At 43.6% G+C, this 19,986-nt stretch overlaps 1 protein-coding gene across 5 annotated transcripts in view; it reads right to left on the bottom strand.

Annotated features, from left to right (window-relative positions):
- The window catches only part of foxp4 (forkhead box P4), a 191,745-nt gene that overhangs the window by 61,614 nt on the left and 110,145 nt on the right, over positions 1–19,986 (bottom strand). The window lies entirely within an intron of this gene.

Genomic DNA, 19,986 nt, shown 5'->3' with positions numbered 1-19,986 from the left:
TGTTTTAGCTGTTACACCCAAAGGGGCTTTATTTCATTATAACTGACAGTCACGAACTAAAAAACTCACATGAACAAAATGACTCGAGGTGCTGTCATTGGGTCCACAGAATGTCCTATTTACTCTCAGTGGAACAGCTCCAGGATTTGGCTCTTAAAAGACATCTCATTTCTATGCTTTGACACTGACATGAACACTGACATACACAGACAGATCATAATTTCGTAAATGCGTACACACCCGTATTCTCACACTCTCACAATGCATGCTGGCAATGATTGCTCCATTAAATAAACAATGACATTTGCCCCCAGGGAATCTTCTTTAACCCCAAACCCAAGAACAAACCCAACTATCAGGTCTGGGCTCTTATGTCCCCATTAATCACTCCTTGTATTTACGTGCGAGGGATGCAACCAGAAACACTGAGCAAAACGAAAAGCTACAAACAATGTCTGGTACAGTGAGGTACTGAGTAATTTAAATATTCTGGTATCAGAACTGTAGCAGTGACTCTAGGAGAGACAAGGTGTTCTTGGATAATCACAGTCTCCACCACAGCTCTGCTTGCACTTCCTTTACATCCTGCTACTAAAGCACCTTCTTCATTTGCTCTCCATACAAGCAGATATTTAACTTTTCAACATTTAACTAACAATGCTCTCTTGAGCGTGAGAAGACATGTTGATTTTAAGAACAGCATCACTCCAAAAACAACTGAATGAATAACAGACTGTTCGGTTTTGTCAAATTTTTGAAAGGAAAAGCTACACTGCTTTGTCATGGAAATTTGAGTTAAGTTGGGGGGGTATGTTTTTTCTTTTTAGAACAATTTTCCAATGTCCTAAATGAGACAAAAGTTTGTTTACTATGTCTCTTTGAAGACTTAAGATGGCAACATTTTGGTAGTGCATGGATGAGTAAAATGTATTTAATTTAAACCTGTGTTTGGATATTCGTGTTGGACATGAATTAAAATTGAAACAAACTCTAATCTAAACTTAAAGCACACAAATGTAAATATAAATTAGGTCTATAGCTAAATATGACAGCACCACTGTTTCCTATATCTCTCTGTTTCAAAGATCCTCTCTGCTCTCCTGACTGTAGAAGAATGACAAAAGGGAGAAGAAGGAGAAGACGGATAGGAGGAATATCTGCGTGGCATTTCTGAGCTGACGTGTATTAGCTTCAATAAAAAGAGAATGAGGTCAGAGGAAAGCTGAAGAAATAACACACACACACACACACTCACACACACACACACACACACACACACACACACACTCACACATTCTCACTCAAGTGAATGCATGCATAAAAAACATAACACTGCACAAATTCTTTTTCCATCACTTCCCTGTCCAAGTTTGGTTGTTCTTTCTGCAGCTGGTCGCTGCTGCATGCAAGCCAAATCTGCAGCGGGATACCAGACCAGAGCAGCCAGGTAGTCTTCCACTCATCAGAACTAAAGCTAGCAGCTAGCAGCACTGCTCCAGGCAATTCTGGCTGCCAGCCAGCGCTAACAGGTTTGCTAACAGCAAAGGGCTAATGCTAGATGTCTGCGGCTGCCCTGGCCCTGCTCCAGTGCTAACAGGTGAACTCCATTATCCCACAGACAGATAGTCAGTCAGATGTGGGCCAATATCTACTACTGGCTGGCTGGCTGGCTGGCTGGCTTGCTGGCTGGCTTCAAAGAGCATCATCAGCCCAGAGAAAGAGAAGCTAGCAGCACTGGCCTATAGCCAGCATGCTGTGCAGCTGTCTAATGAAGAAGCCAGCGCTGCTGTTGGGGAGTGGAGAGAAGAAGAGAGGGGCTCAGAGCGCAGATGATAAGAAAATCCCCCTGCTATATAAACATGGGGAATTCTTCTATACTTCTACAGGACTGTCTGCCATATGGCATTCAGTTTGTCTGAGTAGCTAAGTGAGAGTTTGTGTGTGCATGTAGCCTCTGCATGTGCATGTATCCTTTTCTGTGGATTGCCTGTACAGTATGTGTTCTTTCCACCTCCCCTCTCTAGCATGTGCATCTGTGTGCGCGTCCATGTACGAATTGTGAGTCTGCTTGTCCGCCTGCACTTTTCTGAAGACAAAGTCCCTGTTTACAGAGCCCATAAAGATTAGCCTCCCTCGGTCAGGTGGGTTCTGGAGCCATAGGTAAACACACAGCACATTCCGCACCGATGAGATCGCTCCGTATGTGTGTATGACCGGGGCAAACATACACTCCTGCCTTCACCTCGACCCTTCCTTTAGAGTGCAGTAAGTGATTTACCAGCTTGCAGACTGCTGTCTGTTCAAAATACTGGAGACAGACACAAAGAAACACACACACACACACACACACACACACAAATATTTGTAGAAGGAGCGGACTTCATGCACACCTCATTTATCTGAGCCTAAAATCACGGGTTGTACATTCCTAAAGAGGTAAAGCTTCCGAGCGTGCGTGTGCCCTTGTGCCAGTTGGAAATCATCCTGTGATCATGAGGATGAAAAATCCCCACTTTCCCCTTCATCTCTCTACCCCTGTCCTGAGAGGTAGTGGAGGCTGGGGTCAGGCTATGACAGTCCACACGGCTAATACTCAGATTGTATTTAACATGGTGGAACAGAGGTGAAGAGGCAGAGGAGCTTGGAAAAAAAGACGACGTGCCTTTATTTGGATCTGAAACCAGCTAAAGCGCCGCGGAGCAATTAGCAGCTCTGTCCTATGAGAGGTCTTTATTAGAATGACCTTCACTGTGGGGGTGGGGGGGCGGGAGGGGAGGAGGGGGCAGACAGAGGGGGAGAGAGGGAGAGAGAGGGAGAAGAAGAAAGATTTTGAGAGAGACTGATGAAAAGGTGTCAGCAGGGAGACGGACAAATGACACAAAGGTGAAATAGATGAGTAAATTGAGACTTAAGTACATAGAGATTTAATTTTCGTATTTGCACGACAGAAGTGTCGTGTGGTGAATTTGATCTCTTTCACCCTCAGTTCACCATACACCAAAAACCAGGCTGACATCAGGGACACAAATAAAATGTGCTTGTGTGTCTGTGCAGGTGCATGTGACCCATGACGAATACATGAGTGCTCAGTTCTGTTAACCACAAAAAAGGGAGGATGTCCAACAATTCTAACAGGAAATTACTCCATACCTGACACTGATATTCTCCACCTTCACCAAATAAATGACTAACTTCCTAACTTTAATTACAAGGAACAATTTATATTTTATTGCATAAGAAATCATAAGAGGAAGTATATTTTCCAAAGAGGTAAATTTGTTAGTTGCCTTGAGGTGAGACATAATTTATTTTCTAATCAGAATTTGCATTATAAGGAAGATAAAGTGAATAGATTTAATATTACCTGAAAATGAGCAAAAGCGGCTCACAATAATAAAAGGTTACAATGGATTTAAAAAATAGTAGTGTGAAAAATATAAATAAATATATATCAAAGTGGACATGATATAATTTTATACATCGGCTTTCAAGTCGGGCACTTTGCATTTCCTAGTTAATTAATAGATTGGATCAGAGCGAGTTTAATCAAATATAATTGAATAAGTCCACAGTAAAAACAGGCCAGACTTTAAAGGAGACATGCGGAGAAAATGATAGCATGTCCACTTTTCAAATTAATTGAATTTTAGTACTTTTGAACTTGGTCCAAGCTGTTACAGAGGTAATTAATTCACATCCTATCCAAAAGTGCTAAAACAAGATGATATCCCTGAGCATTCAGTACGGGTGCACACACACACACTTTCAAAAGAGCTAAATAAAAATCAACACTGTTGCACACCAGTGACAGTCTATAATGTATTCCATGTAATTGTTAGTTTTCTGTTTTTCTTGTTCTTTTCTCCTTACTTTTGTCTTACACGCCACAACTAAAATATTAATAATTTCTAAGGCGGTTCTCATTGTATTAAAAAATGTCTCCTTTATAATTTATCAGAGAAAGAAAAATCTTTGTTATAGTGACAAGCATGCTAATTAATGGAAGTAGAAGGAACATTGAGAGAAGTCATACTAATTTGGAACATGCTAATATTAATAGAATAATTTATGGCGCAGTATAAATAAATTAATAGAGTATTTCGTTTGAAAAAGGGATGCCTTCAATTCAATTTAAGAGAAAAGAGGGAAAAAAATGTCTGCCTCTTGGACAAGGACTTAAATAACAGCGTTCTATCACCAAGAGAAAAGGAAGAGACAAACTAAACACGCACTGTTCACTTTTAAAACGCATCAATATTTCAGTCAGCTAATGAAAACTGGATGAGCAACACTTGTATTTCCTGCCTTTTTATTTTCATTTGCTATTTAAGGACTTTTTTCACTGGCAGATTTGTGCAGAATCTGCGAAAGGCCGAAACATTTAGGGCCCCCCCCCCCACCCCCTTTAAATGAGATGCCTCTTGCTCTTCTCATTGGCTTCATGTAAACTAACAGCTGTGTGCCAGGCAGTGGGTGAGACAGGCTGAGCAATAAATAGGAGGAGCAAGAGATGGAGGGAGAGAGTAACAAAGACAGAGAGAGAGAGAGAGAGAGAGAGAAGTGGACTGGGTCATTACCATCCTTATTACTCCTCATTAAAATACACCCATCACAAAGACATTCTGCTCTGTGTGTGTGTGTGTGTGTGTGTGTGTACCTACACACACATGCATGTGACTGAGCAAGTGCATGTGCGTGTCTCTGCTGTTCCTGATGTGCACATGTGCGTCCTTATGCAAAAGTGACAAAAAAAAGAACAATATAATTGGAGAAATGTACGCAGTAATAATAGGTATTCAGAAAATGATAATTCATATTAAACAGGGTGCACAAAGTCAGCCTCATTTGCATGTTTTAGATTATATGCATTTCAAAAGTAATTTCCGCAGGGCATATGAATGACATTAATTCCCGTGCGGGTTCTGCTATAGACCTCAAACTATCAAACACTCAAACATTTAACAGATGAAAAAAAAAGAGGGAGCTGGTGCCTTGGCAAGGGGAGATTTCAAGGTTAAAGTATTTGAATGTGAATTTTTAAACTTCTGTCTTGGTTTGTTTAAAGTTGCTCCACAGCTAGACTAAGAGTTTTTTTTTGGAGATTCAGTAAACGACCGGTGTTTTTTTTTTTGTTTTTTTTAATATTACTCAGCTGTATGCGTGCATGTGTGTGTGTGTTCCCCTGTACCAGTCCGAGAAAGACACCTCTCCTCCTAATCCACCACCATTTCCTCAGCAATAAGCCTAAATTGGTCTGACTCACTTTGTGAGTCATGTGCCTGTGTCACTCCAGAACCAGACTTAGCACAATCCAACAAAGAGAAAGAAAAGGCAGAGCTCCAATAGCCCACATTAACTGACCCTCAGTGATGGAGGGGAAAGAAAAAGGGATGAAAAGGACGAGGAAAAAGCATGCGGCGAGAGAGGGGACGGGCACAATGGGAAGAGCAGTGAGAAGGAGAGGGAGACAGAGGGTTCCCTCTCCTCATCTGTTCATGCTGAGAGGAAGACCCAGGGGCAGGAAACAGGCTGGATGAATGTGTGATTCCAGTGGAAAACTCTGGATGCCACGGACAACATTCTTCTCTTATTAGGGAATCTGGTCTGCAGCCACATTATAGCGCCTGACTCATTACTGCTTATGTGTGTGTCTAACAGACAGACAGACACTCACACATCGCACGCAGACACACACCATCGAGATGTTCCCCACCTGTTATTCTCACTAAACTCTGGCCAACGCACAAAGTCACAGCTAGAAAAAATGGGAGGAAAATCAGTGAGAAGCACACAGGATGGGAAAACTAAAGAGCTCGGCACGTCTGTGTCTTGTTTGTGGTTTTGTCTTCATCTGTAAACAGAGCTGCTGCTGTGAGTATGTTAGCGTGTCATTATCTCATTAAGAATTGATGGCTTCTGCACAGAGGGTTCATACTGTTTTGTTTGTGAGCGTTCAACGACTGATGTTGTACAAACACAACAACCGCAAAACACACATCCTACAGTGCAGCTGACACGCGCGGACGCAAGGAGAGGGAAGCTGTAGACGCTTCGGCACACAAACACACACACACACACGCACACACTTACTCAACAGAATCCCTGTCAGTGGGTGTTAATCTTTAAACACAGACTTTAAGAAAATAAACTCATGGACAAAAGTGGCACCTCTCCCTCTTCATCGCTGCTTCCCTCTCCTGTCACTGTGCCCCCCTCCCACCCCCACCACCTTTTTTATTTTGGTTGCTGATGTTGTTGAAGCACTCTCAGGGATGTGAAACATTTTGTATAAGCAGACATCAGAGAGTGAGTGGGGAAATGGGGGTAAGGAGGAGTTGGGGGAGCATATCTAGGGGCAATAAAAGTGGGCTAATTGGGGCCTGGGAAACTTGTTTGTTTTCTCGCTTGTTCTTTTTCCCTGCTCTTTCATTTCTTTTTCCCAGCCAGTCACAGCAGATCAGTTCATCTGAGAAGGACGAATGGAGAAAGCAAAGAGGATTAGACTGTGGTGAGACACACACTCACACACACACACATCACATGCACGTACAGATATGCACCTGCACTCATGTACATACACACACGTACTAGAATCTAACATGCCATGAGGAAGCTGTGGGGTGTGTGTGCGTGTGTATTGAACAAGATCTGTCTGTCTTAACCAAATGACCAACAGGGTGCAGGGCCCTCCATTGGTCCACTCACGCCTCATCGATACACTGCTGTTCGGACTATTCAGCTGCAAAGAGCTTTCCTATGGCTGCAGCTCAACAGCGGATCAATGCGATGAGCAATGCAGACAAACTGCTGCTAAACAGACTGGCCCCTGCCTCGAAAGGCCCACCACTGTACCGGCTCCCCCAGGCTTGGATCGTTCGCCTAATGGAGGACTCCACCAGGGCCCCCGAGGGCCCCTTACTACCAAACAGGCCCCCAAGGATTCAGCCCCCTTCTCTCCTCTATCTCTCTATCTGTCATCCCCTATCCCTCAATCGTTTGTCAGTCCACATGGCTGTATCGACCTCTGCCTCTTTAATCAGGAGCGCTGACGTATCTTCATGTGTGCATTTGCGTGTGATCACAACATCCATAACAGTGTGGGGTGCATGTGTTTCAAGTGCTGACTGTGAAAGTCTAGCTTAACCAACTCAGGTAGTGGAAGGGGAAGAAAAAAATATTCCCTCTCACCCTCCCCCTTGAAAGTTGCTGGGATCCCTCACCACATGACTCCAGACTAGTCATTCTCTTCGCCCCTGCATTTGTCTACTTTAATAACAGTGAAAATAGCAAGAGATGAAAAAAGAGCGATGGAAAGAACCTGCATATTTGTCATTTCCGATTGTTTACCTTTTTCACGGCAAATTGATTTTTACATCTCCTGTTACTGGAAGCTCTCTGGGCTCGACTGCCAGGCCTGTCTGGCTCAGGACTCAGCTGCCAAGCCCGTCTCTGGGCTTTATGACCTGGCTCTGGGGAGGACTTTTAAGGCTTTCAACTCACAAGTCATTTCAGTGATACAATACTGCTTTTGTCCTAACCACCTTTGTTGTTTTCTTTCTCTCTCTACCGCCTCTCTCTGTCTTTTCTTCTCTTTTCACGTTTCATTCCCATATCCCTTTTTCACTGGCTACGAGTGAGAGCAGCAAAGACTGAGGCCCTTTTTCTTGTCCATACCTGTTTGTTTGCAGAAAACATGAACTTGTTGCATCATGACGGTTTGACAGTCAAGCAGAAAAGATGTGCCACAGGACACACACAAGCTAAAACCCTTCCAGCTGACATTTAAGGCTCGCAATGGGCCGAGTCTGGTTGAAGCAGACTAGAGTTTCAATGTGGTGGCTGGGCGGTACGCTGTGGTTCGGATCTTCCTGGGGTCTGGTAGGACTGAGGTTTGCCTGCAGGGACCTCCAGCGAGCCAGGCAGCAGGCCTGAACTAAGCTGAGGCCAGAACCAGGAATAGTCCTCAGTGCAGAGGGAAGGCCTAATGGTGTGTTTGTAAGGGCGAACCCAAACAAACAACCTGCAGTTTGAATTGAAGGACTGAGTGAAGCTATGACCAGATGCTGTCGAATAAGAGAAACACACACAAACACATGCAAACACACAGGGTGTATGTATACAGAGAAGCAGGGGCTGAAATAGACTTGTGGCAAAAGAAGCTCACCGTGTACGTACCACCAAACTAAAATCATGCCATCAGCCTCAGCCCTGCGCACATGTCTGGACTTCTGCCCTGCACACCGCCTCTGTGTGTCTTTTATGTGTGTGTGTGTGTGTGTGTGTGTGTGTGCATACTCATGCTAACTGAGCTTCCACCATTTTTCTCCATATTCGCACTAATGAGAGAAAATGGCCAGAAAACTTCTTCTGTAATTACTCCCCAAGGAGAGAAGTTTTCAGCATGGCCATGGTGCAAAAACAAATACATGGTCACACACTCACACACACACACACAATGTGCTGATACATTTGAAACAGCATGAGGTTGACATTTAAATGTGTTCACCTGTTGAAAAGTGTGTGCATGGGAGGACGTTTGAGAGTCAGAGGACAGCAGTAATAATAATATCATCATTATGGAAGGTAAGAACATCTGCTAATTAGAATTCAAACAAGTAACTGTATGTGTGTGCGTGTCTGTGTGCGCGCGTGTGTGTATAATAGCTTAGGCTACTTTCAAGGGCACAATTCACACTTAAGACCAGTTAACTGGAGATGGTTTGTGGAACTGGGGACAAAAGCAGAATTTTCATTAAGTGCAGTCTGTCAGCTCGATGGCCTGCCATTAAAACATTTCCACTCAGCCAACATTCTAACCGTTTCAAATCATGTCAGCGTCACTTTTTAAGCCTTGGCTGTTTTAACTGATGCCATATCTTCCATCAGTGGGTGAAGGATTTTACTTACAGGATGTGCATCTGAAGTTAGCGAGCATCTGAGAAGCACGCTGAACTAATGTTAGCGGCAAACGGAATGCGTCATGTAGTTTCCTGATCGAACAAGTGAAAACAAACAGGATGTCTAATGTATTGTACTGTATCTGCATAGTGTATATGTGCTGAACAGCGCTGATGGGAAATATGTGACACACTGGACACTATAGAAATATACTCTGTGGTCAAAACTGTCACAAAACACAAAATCAGGCATTAACATTAAATATTTCTGGAACTCTGCATGTCAGACTTATATTCTTTTACCCAGAAGCTAACCATTAGCCGGTCCAACAAGAGCATCTGCAATCACATCCCTTCGTAATCCAGCCTCTAACTGCAAATTTTTGGAGACTTTGTAAAATAAATCCATAATCATAGTAAATCTAACATTGCACGTCTTCTTTGAGTATTATTTCAGGTTTTTTGTTTTGAAAACTGTTATTGGTTGTTAGCTGTCCACTGGCAATCCGACAATAAAACACTGTAAAAACCACGTCCCTAACTGGAAAACAGCTGATTTCTGGCTCTGTGGTTAAGTTTAGTGATTAGGACACACAGAGTGGTTAAACTCTTCTTATAATTTCTTATACTGACAAGTCGAACTGGAGCTTTGCTATAGAAACGCCAGTCTTGCTTTATGTGGGTTTGTGTGATAGTGTGTGCATGAGCACACGTGTGTGTGTGTGTGTGTGTCAGAGAGAAAGAGGAAGAGACAGACAGAGAGGTAAGGGGCAAACGTAAGGCCAGTGTTTTTATAAAATTGCTCTCTTTGTCACACTTCATCAGTTCTGACTTTTCTGCATTTAATAGCATCTTTAATTCAGCCAGTGTTAGCCTACAGCAGCTTTTAACAGCTACAATAGTCTCATTCAGCACATGTGCACGCACACTCTGACACACACCATATCTGAAGACCTGCTTACACTCAGACCAAAAAGCAGAGATATATGACAAAATCATTTTTTTCTTTTTGAGACTGAATAGTTGGGAAGGGAGTCTTTGAGGCGCGCATGCACACACACACACACACACACACACCCGCGCACACACACTCCCTGCCCAGTGTCTGTGGTGGCGGAGCACAGCTGGTAACATCTGGATGTATTTTAGAACTGTTTACATTTCCAAAATGCTAAAAAACTACGCAGAAAGAGAGAGACAAGGTTCTGAAAAACACTGCAGGTGCCAGCAGTGTAATAAAGAAAGGAGCAAGTCCTGAAAGATGATTGTTTGAAATCTATCACAGCGGAGTTAGTTCACTTACACACACACACACACGCTCATAACCGTTGGCCAATTGCAGTTATTGCCATAATCCTAGTCCAACAATAACTGACATCTGGTGCACTAATTGGCAGACTACAGCTTCTCCGTCTGAGTTTTGCCTCATCAAGCTGTAGCTGCTTGAGTAAAAACGGAGACTTTGCGCCTCAGCTTCACTTCGCGCCGTGTCTTTACTGCTTACCAGCTGACAACCACTCTTACGCACTCAGCGCCACACACACACACACACGGTAATTTCCGCCGACACGCACATGCATACACACACTGATACATGACGACAGGCACACACACACACACACACACACTGAAAAAACAGCTGCATTTCCATTTTACTTCCCCTAAATGACGAAAACACAAAAACAGTTGGACTTCATTCTGTCTAATCAAAGCTGACATCGAATACATCTCTGTGAGATGACGTCAACAGTGAAGAAACTCACCCACACACACACACACATATAGAGTCTATAGGATGTAATTTCAGTGATTGGGGGTAATTTACTAGTGTAAGCTGAAACCGCACAGGGCAACTAGAGTGATCCCTGCAAGATCAAAAACAAACCATACATATTGGGCTGGGAGGACAATACACACACACACACGTTCAGGATTACACTGACGCACGCTGAAAATTAACAGACTGGATAAATGAAAAAGCCCGGGTTATGTGAGGCGTTACAAAATGGCAATTTGCTTGAATTTAAAAGAAATATTTGAATATTGTCCCACAGAGTGTCCGCAGGATCACTCTAATCCTCTCAGGTATGCCACTTTCCCATGGTCCAACCTAACCTCAGCACGCACGCTGACACACACACACACACACACACACACACACACACAGGGGAGATTATTAAAGCGACCTCACGGCACATGGAGGTTCCTGATGGATTTAACATCAGGAATGATTGTTAACTTTTAGAACTAAAAAGACTTGGAGTGACTCCTGAGAAAAACGGAGCTCTAAGCCAGACACACGGATCACATGACAACTGGGCCGCAGCAGCAGAGACCCCTGGGAAAACGGCACAGTGCCATCTCTCAGATCACACAGACTCAGGAGCCCACAGTAATGACGCCGTGCAACTCTATCATATTTAGGTATGAATATACCATTCACATGTGCGGAAGGTTGAAGTGGTTTTTCACGTGAATATGTGCATCATAGTCAAGTGGTTAAAAAAAAAAGATAATCACCATGAAATAAATTAAACCTATTAAGGGGAACATATGCTCAAGGTGACAGAAGAAATTAATTTGGCTCTACTATTGAGACCCATACCTCCACCCTGCTATAGGATTTCTACCAAACTAATTATCACGCTCCACTTTCAGAAATAATAAGAAAAGTACTTAATAGGTTAGGATTCAACCCTGCATTCATATGTCCATTTAACATCCCTGCTTTCATGCCCACACACTCTCGCCTTAATGCAATTTCACATCCATGATTTAAAATAGGGGAAGGAATTATATTTCAAGTGGTGTCAGGATTAGAATATACAAGCAGTGATATTAAAATACTGTAAGGTCTTATGTGTGTGTGTGTGTGTGTGTGTGTTAGTCATGTCTTTCTGAGTGGCTAAAGCAGAGGTAAAGATGTTAAATAATGTTTTTGTCACCGTTAAGGATGAAGAAGGAATTACAATGAAACCACAGATCTCTGATTAGTCTTCTCTCGCCGTATATTAATTCTGTTCCCTCTCTGCTTTGTGCCGGTTAGGAGTTAAATTTTTAAACAGAGCACAGATATAAAAAGACCCCCAAGTGTGTGCTCCTACGCCAGCAACCAAAGTCTGTTTATCTAGTCAGCCACTCGCTCCAATTATAACAACATCCAAATGCAACTATTGTTTCATTTCGAACATTCTTTAAAATTAAAATCACATTTTTGTGTTTTTATCCCCTTACTTACGCACCGCCGAATTAGCATTTGGGTGCCCCAGGCTATGGAGAAAGTGCGAAGTCAAAATGCAGGTTAGGCCAGTTTTGTTCATTATCGGTGCAACGAAAGTTAAGCATAAAATGCATGAATAAAAGCGACTGAGAAAGCCCTAAAGACGGTGGAAATTATGTTTTTCATTACTTATTTTTGAAAGAATTTAGATGACCTTAATGATGAGGATCTTCCTGTGAACTACACCTCTTTTTATTATCCAACATACACCCTCCACTCCTTCGCTTATTCCTCCCTGTGTGCTACGTTGCTAAGCTCTGTGTCTTTCTAATTTTGTGGCCTGTGAGAGGTACAGGCCTCTAGTCAGGGAGAGAAAAGGAATCAATAACCCGATGAGGTCCGAAAGGATTACTATATGTCACTTCCTCTGAGCTCACATCACAGAGTGAACTCCACACACGCAGAGCGCCAACATGACTGCAAGCATCTCCTGTCCCCACAGGCGTCAGCTGAGCTGCTGTCAGGAGCAAGAAAATAAATATAAATAGTAGAAGTATTAAAAAATACAGAGAGACTGAGAGGGAGAGGTCTATTAAGTGCTGTGGTTTTCTATTAAACTCTAGTGGAGGCGGGGGAGAAAAGGGGAAGAGGAGTTCACATTATCTAAGAGAATTCCAATTAACACTCTCCCCCTCAGTAATTAGCTACTAAAATAGCTAGCGAACAAACCCAAAATCCCAACCCTGACGCCACCGCGCTGCCTAATTAATTCTCAAATCAGGAGCAACTGATGCAGAAAAGAACCTGATACTGTAGATGACAGACAGGCTGGTCAGAACAAATCATGAGGACTACTGTAACAGTGTACATTTAAATAAAAGAAAAGAAAAAAAACCTGTCTGCTGCTTTTCAGGTCTCCTCATCCTTTCTGCTATGTCCCCATGTTACTTTTTTTTGGACTTTTAAAATAAAAATGCTGTAGTAGAGCTATTGTAACAGAACAGAGCTAATTAATGAGGCAAAAGCAAAGACCATTTACCTCCAAGAGGAATTTAAGTTAAATAAGTAAGATAAAATAAGAGATATGACATGAAAGAAGGCGCATACTGAGCGATCTAGGCCTAACGAAACGAAGGGACAGAGGGAGGGAGAGCTGAAGCCAGCGACAGCCAGAAAAGCAGATATCTTTTAGCCGTCTGTCGCTCATTTGCTCCTTCGCTGGTCACTTCTTCCACTGTTTAATGCAAACAGATGAGGCCTTTTCTCGCTCTTTTTCCAAATCCTTTCTTTTTAACGGTGGCTTCTTGGCCTCTGCAGTAACGTCAGCACTGCGTCTATTAAAACAGCATGTGTCCCAGACTGCTACACACACACAGAAACACGCACAGCCTCTGCATTTGGACCTTTTGGGGTGAACTTTTAACCTCTTTCCATGAAGTGATATCTGGGGCATTAGGGTTAAAGTGTGCCAAAAGTTTTAACACACCTGATACATAAATTAAGACACATGCAATCACAAATACGTATCAGCGCAGTCTGAAATGAGAAGTCATTTATCTGCAGCTCCTATCAGCGACCAGTGCTGATGGGTAATAAGACAGAGATAAACTCAATCAACCCACCTGGACACAAGGTGAGCTGTAGGAATCCACTCTGATAAAAACCAGCCGCATTCAATCTGCTTTTCAATATGCACATGGAGGCCTGTTTCAATTAGACCTCTAACACACACACACACACACATACTATATAGAAGCATACAGTAGCTCCAGCAATGGGTTTTAATATACTGAGATACCCATCAGGTAGATTTTACACTGATATCTGCAGCCCACACACACAGACACATGTAAACGAAGTCACTCACACACACACACACACACATCCTGTACACACAGCGGTGCATTATAAAAAAAAAAAAAAAAAAACACATGCTGTCACACGCTGATCTCTATCTGGACAAGTCAAACTGTGATAAAGTCACTCTTCAACTACAGCAATCGATGGAAGTAATTTATTTACCTCACAGAGCAATTTCTGCTCTGTCTTCAGAGAGAAGGAGAGAGAGAGAGAGAGAGAGAGAGAGAGAGAGAGAGAGAGAGAGAGAGAGAGAGGGAGGGAGATTTGGCAAGCATGTGTGAGTGGTGTGTAAATTAATCTAGCAGCACTGAGATCCAGAGCCATGTATAAGTCCATAAAACAAGAGGAGGTTAAAGCAGCTCACATCATACATACACACATCAGGCAAAGGTCCAACACAAAAACCACCTCTTCCAGAGAGAGAAGAGACATGAAACGTCATCTAGGTTCCATTAGTGTGATGTGCTATCCCTGGATGCTACTAAAAAGATGGAAAAAAGAACAGTTAAGAGTTCTTTCTCTTCCTTTTTCTTTCTTTCTTGCTTTCTCTCCATTGAAAAGCAACATGCGCTGAAGAGGGAGGCCTGTCCACGGTCCTTAACTTTAACTCAGTGAAATAAAAGGCACTTAACTTAGCCTCAATGATCGATACAAACACTGCTGCTGGCTGGTACTCATACACACACATGCAGACACACACTTATCCCACCTCCTTAGATGCTCATGCATATGCATGTCCATTGTGATTTATGCATCCTGATGGGGGTGTGAGCCTATCTGAGAGCAAGGCCAACACACAGGTCAGCTCATTTGTAAATCAGTTGCCTATTTATGGATGTGTATGTGTGAGTGTTTGTGTGTGTACGTGCATGTCAGTAGATGTTTGTGCCTATAAATCTGAGTGCATTTGCAAATGGGTAGAGGTCAATGTTGGAAACAGGCTCATTATCACTATATTGCCTTCGTTAGTTATATTTATTGAACTGTTCCCACCTTCTGCTCGTGGTGAGTGTAAATCACACAAGTTTTCCACTGCAGGTTGCCATACATTCAGGGCGTTTTTCTGTGTGTGTGTGTTCCGAGTCATGTCCGCTGAGTGCTGACTAGTTCTGCCAACCAGTGCCCTGACCCTGCCTTTTGCAGCAGGAAGTCGCCCAACTTTCTGACCTCTCTTATTATTCCCAGTGAAGACTGGGGAAAAGCCTTTAGGAAAACGCCTTCACATCAGAGTGGCTGTCAGTTAATAGGGTCCCTGTGGTCTCTTCTGTCCTTTGCGCTGGATTATGGGGAAAAAATAAGACAAGATCTACACCCGGAGAGGTGTTAGGGGTTAAATGTACATTAACTTGTGCAATAAAATGAGAGTATGGCCTTCTTGCACACAAAGTGAAGAAAACAGTGTGTGCTTTCCTTTGTGGAAATTCAGTGGTGTTGCTCCACCCTCCTCCCACCTCCTCTGAACAACAGATTTGGGCTAATAGGGCAGCTGCTTGTCCCCCCTCCCCTAAAACCCCGCTATGCTGCTCCCCCTGCAACCCATCCACCCTGTCTCCCTTCCAAAAAAATAAAAAGCCCAGGAGGAGGGTTGTTGTTTTCAACTTGTTTTTGACACGGCTGTGAATGGAAAACTTCCAACTGGAACGCTCATCCCAGAAAAAGTTGCATTTCATTTGTCCACTATTTTCCTTGACTGTTGCTGAGCAAATATTCCCAGATCGCTTAGAAGATAGTAATGAAAGGCTGTCTGTTTATCCATCTATCCATCTATCTCGCTGTCTGTCTCTCTTTTTCTGTTTTGCTACGTTGTCAACACAGGCGACCGTATCCCAGAAATAAACCCTGCATTAGGTCGGCCAGTAACCACGGTTTGTAACGTCATCAGTCAAACACAACAGTTTATACTCTCCACAATGCACAAAAAATATAATTTGGAAAGAGTACAGCAAGTGCCTGGATATACAAAAAAGGAAATATGAAAATATTGCAAGCTATTGCAACACACACACAAAATACCGGGAGAAACACTATCAAGATAAAACCCCTCAAACACACAATCAATCCCTTGTGGCGCGTGTAAGCGAGCTCATAGAAATGTTTCAATGGATTGAAAACTACTGAGTGCGCGCCCAATCACGTAAGCCAGCAGGGTCTGTGTGTGAGTGGCTGTTTGTGTGTATGTGCCGAGGGTGCCCATGTGTGTAACTTGAGCCAAACTGTAAGCCATATGCCACTCTCCCTCTGGTGCCAGCCCAACGCCCCCCCCATCCCCCGACCCCCACACCGGGCACACACATACAAACACATGCGCGTGCACACACACAAACACACACACAGACACACACACGCACAGAGGCTTCCCTGTAAAAAGAAAAAAAAAAAGCCCCTCCACTTCATTAGGAAAGTAAACACAAGTGCTGTCTGAAGTGGCTAATTAGAGACTAATTACTCCCTGCTCGTTACTAATGCAAATTAGATTATGCTGCTTAACTTCCTCGTGTCCACAACGCTGCTGTTAATTGAGGCCTTTTGAAATTAAATTACCCGCTAATTAGCATATCAAAACCATTAATTCTGAGCAAGGAGGGGGGGAAAAAAACAACAACAAACGCCAAGTTTTGCTAATGCGTTTTGCTAATTGAAAATGTACGCTCAATACAGGGGTTTGTGCCAGGAATACCTATTCAGCTGATCGGCATGTACGTGGATTTGTGTGTGTGTGTGTGTGTGTGTGTGTGTGTGCGCATGTGAGTGTGCGTGGGAGCAGCCAGACAGAAACACCACGCATCATAAGAGCAGCATATAATTAAAGGAACCATTCCATCTCTCCAAACGCTTTGTCAATATTTCCCTCTGAACACACGACTCCACTGATGTTCAGTGCGCGGGGAGCGAGGGATACAGCAGAGATACAGAGAGAGTGAGAGAGGAGTGTGAGAGGGGATGGATATTCATCTCATGAGAGGTAAAAGAGCCTCTGTATGTGAATGTGGAGTGTGTGGTTTTGCAGTGGTATGCGAGCGAGGTTAGCGTTTGTCCACTCTGTAAGTCTTCTTTGAAGTAAGGAACTGCTGCTCTCCTAAAGCCCCGGACCCCCTACTGACTCTTTCTCTGCACCCCCTCCCCTCGCTCACTCTCTCTCTCTCTTCAACTGGCCCCTCTTCACCTCCACTACAATACCTGTCCAATTAGGGAAACACACACACACACGCTCACACACATATCCACATACATACACATTTCCTGGCCACTAGCAGGTGAACAGCACAATCTCTCCTTCAATCAAAGCTGAACCTGTTTTTTCCCTCTTTCTCTCTCTCTCTCTCTCTCCACTGACTGAAAAGATGATTTGAAACTTTTGCAGATTAGAAATGGTGAGCACATTCATGGCCGGTCCTGCCTGCTTATGAATAAGAGAGGAGACACAGAGAGAAGGCCAGGAGCTATTAGCTACTTTAATCTGCTGACGAAATAAAAGAATCATACATCTAACGATCCACCTCAGCTTAGCATGTAAAACCAGCAAAAATAATGTCATTCTGAACACCTCCCCTTTCTCCTTTTCCTAAGTATCTATCCAATCAGGGTGTGCGAAAAGCCCCATTCAGGTTGACCCTCATAAAAGTTTCATCTTATTACTCTTTCCAACTTCTCATTTCATTATCCTTATAATGGCAGATGAAAAAAAACGAATGGTAAAATTGAGAGGTAGCCATACAAAAAAATTAAATAACCACGATAATTAGATGTAAAGATATTATAATTCCTTTAACAGGATGCATAGAAACTGCTGCTCGACAATATTTGCCCTAATTGCTAGAATTATCATATTAACCAGTTACCATTTCAGTAAGTTGATTAAAAAATTGATTATTCGTCTATTTCTTTTAGGAGTTTCTTAATCAAAATCTTACATCCTTGAAAAATTAATTTGAAGCCGTTTCTTATCAGTTAATTAAATCGGGTTGGAAGTCATTTTTTCTGTGCGGCATGATTAGAACGGTTCTGTTCTCTTCTGTTCAGACACCATGACGTTAGAGGGGGAACTTTTCACTGTCTCATCAAACATTCACAACCACAAGAATAGGACTTCTTTGAAGGGCCCGCCGCCTTTTTTTCCCCCTTCCAAACCTCTGCCTTTCTGATAAATTGTGCTATACCCAATAGATCTTTCTTTCTCGTTAACACATTCTCATTAACAGACAGAGAAAGCGAAAGGAGAGGGGAGGGGAAGAGGGGAAGGGAAAAGGAGAGCGGCAGAGGGGAGGCAGAGGGGAGGAGGTGCTGAAAGAGGGGAAACAAGAGGTGGGAAAAACAGGGCAGAAAAACAGGACCAGTAGCGGAGATAAAGTCAGAGGGAGAAATGAATACGCTGGCAAATTTTTACAACACAATAAAGAAAATTAAATAATATAAAGGCAACACAGGCACACATATACAACGTTGCCTGGGTGACAGCCTTGGGGTGGCCTGAGCTGAGACTAAACAACTAAGCCAGGAGCTGAAACCTGCTGTTACTACAGAAACAAAATGTCTATCTGACCAAAGACTATCATTTATCAGTCGTTTAAATTTGCAATCCAAAGTTTTTTTGATTTTGTTAAAATAAACATCAAAATGGTATGTCAGGCGGCGGAGAAAATTGATTTTCCTGATATACTGTATATAACACTTCGGTCTGTAGCCATTCAAATTTGCAGCTTTAAGCTCTACACATCAGAGGGTGACTTCACCTCAGAAAACTAGTTTTCTATTTCTGGAAGAAGACTAATTATAAAACTCTGCCCCTGGGAAAGAAAAGCCCCTCTTGAAGGAGAGAGGGAGGTAGAGAGTCCATTCAGCACTGGCATCAGTGGAATATAAGTTTGTCTCTCTCTACTTGAACGAGCAGCAGAGCAGAACCGAACAGATACAGTGCGCTCCACTCATCTGTCCATCCCCGGGTCCTCAGGGAGGTATGGGAGGATGGGAGGATTGGAGAGGGAGGGAGGGGGAGAAGGAGGGAGGGAGTGGGTTCAGAAGGAGAATTAAAAGAAGAATCAGTGAGGACACGAAGCAATACGGTGAGTCCCTCTGATTGGATAATGAATTGAATGATTATTAGAGCCCGGCTAGTAAAGTTAGGTGGAGATCCTAGCTCGTCATAAGCCAATCAACACGTTCCCTCATCAACCAATCAGACCTCCACCGCAGGGGGGGAGTAACCGCGGTGGAGGTGCGGGGGCTTTATTATTTGCTCTTCCATCTGCCTCTCTGCCCAGATTTCTCCCTCTCTCTTTCTCTTACAACGCGTTGTTCTGTCTTGGGTACGGCCGCCCTCATCTCTCTCCATGGGAGACAGAGAATTCTCAAAGCCACAATTACCGCACAGAACTATCAATTTCCCCTTCCATTAACCCTGTGGGAAGAGAGGGGACGAGGGAGAGGAAGGAGAGAGCAGAGAAGGGGATGAGAGATTCAAATTTGGGAATAAGAGCCCCCCCCCACACACACACACACACGCACACACACCATCCCCCCAGGGTGCAGTTATGTGTTTGGGCTGAGGGGGGAGAGAATTACACCTTCTCGTGATGAACTTGACCCCACCACTGGAGGTCAAACAAGTTACTATACAGCACGGGCCCTGCTGTCCTTATTACCAGCAAATAGACCCGGACACTGTTCCGCTAATACAGGCTGTATGTTAATGACCAGCGGTCGAACCACAGCGCAGAGCTATCGAAAGCTAAGCAGGAGATAGATGGAGAGGCAGAGTGGCAAGGAGAAGGATGGAGGGAAAGAGAGTGAAAACGGGTGGAGAAGAGAGAGTGGGAGGGATGAGGAGGGGGCGTGAGCCAGGAGTTGTGTTTCTTAGATCAGCGACTGAAGGCCTGCGGGCCGTTACAACGGAAGACTGTGACGGCATGCCTGCTCTCTGTGCTCTGCTACCCTCTCCTCCTCTTCTTTGCTTCCCACCCCACCTCCACCCACTCTCGGAGCAAACCCCTGGGGGAGCCACTCAAACCAAAC

The sequence above is a fragment of the Scatophagus argus genome, chromosome 3 (assembly GCF_020382885.2).
Source record: "Scatophagus argus isolate fScaArg1 chromosome 3, fScaArg1.pri, whole genome shotgun sequence".
Taxonomy (NCBI): Eukaryota; Metazoa; Chordata; class Actinopteri; family Scatophagidae; genus Scatophagus; species Scatophagus argus.
The sequence above is the reverse complement of the archived record's forward strand: the minus strand, read 5'-3'. Positions and strand labels throughout refer to the sequence as shown.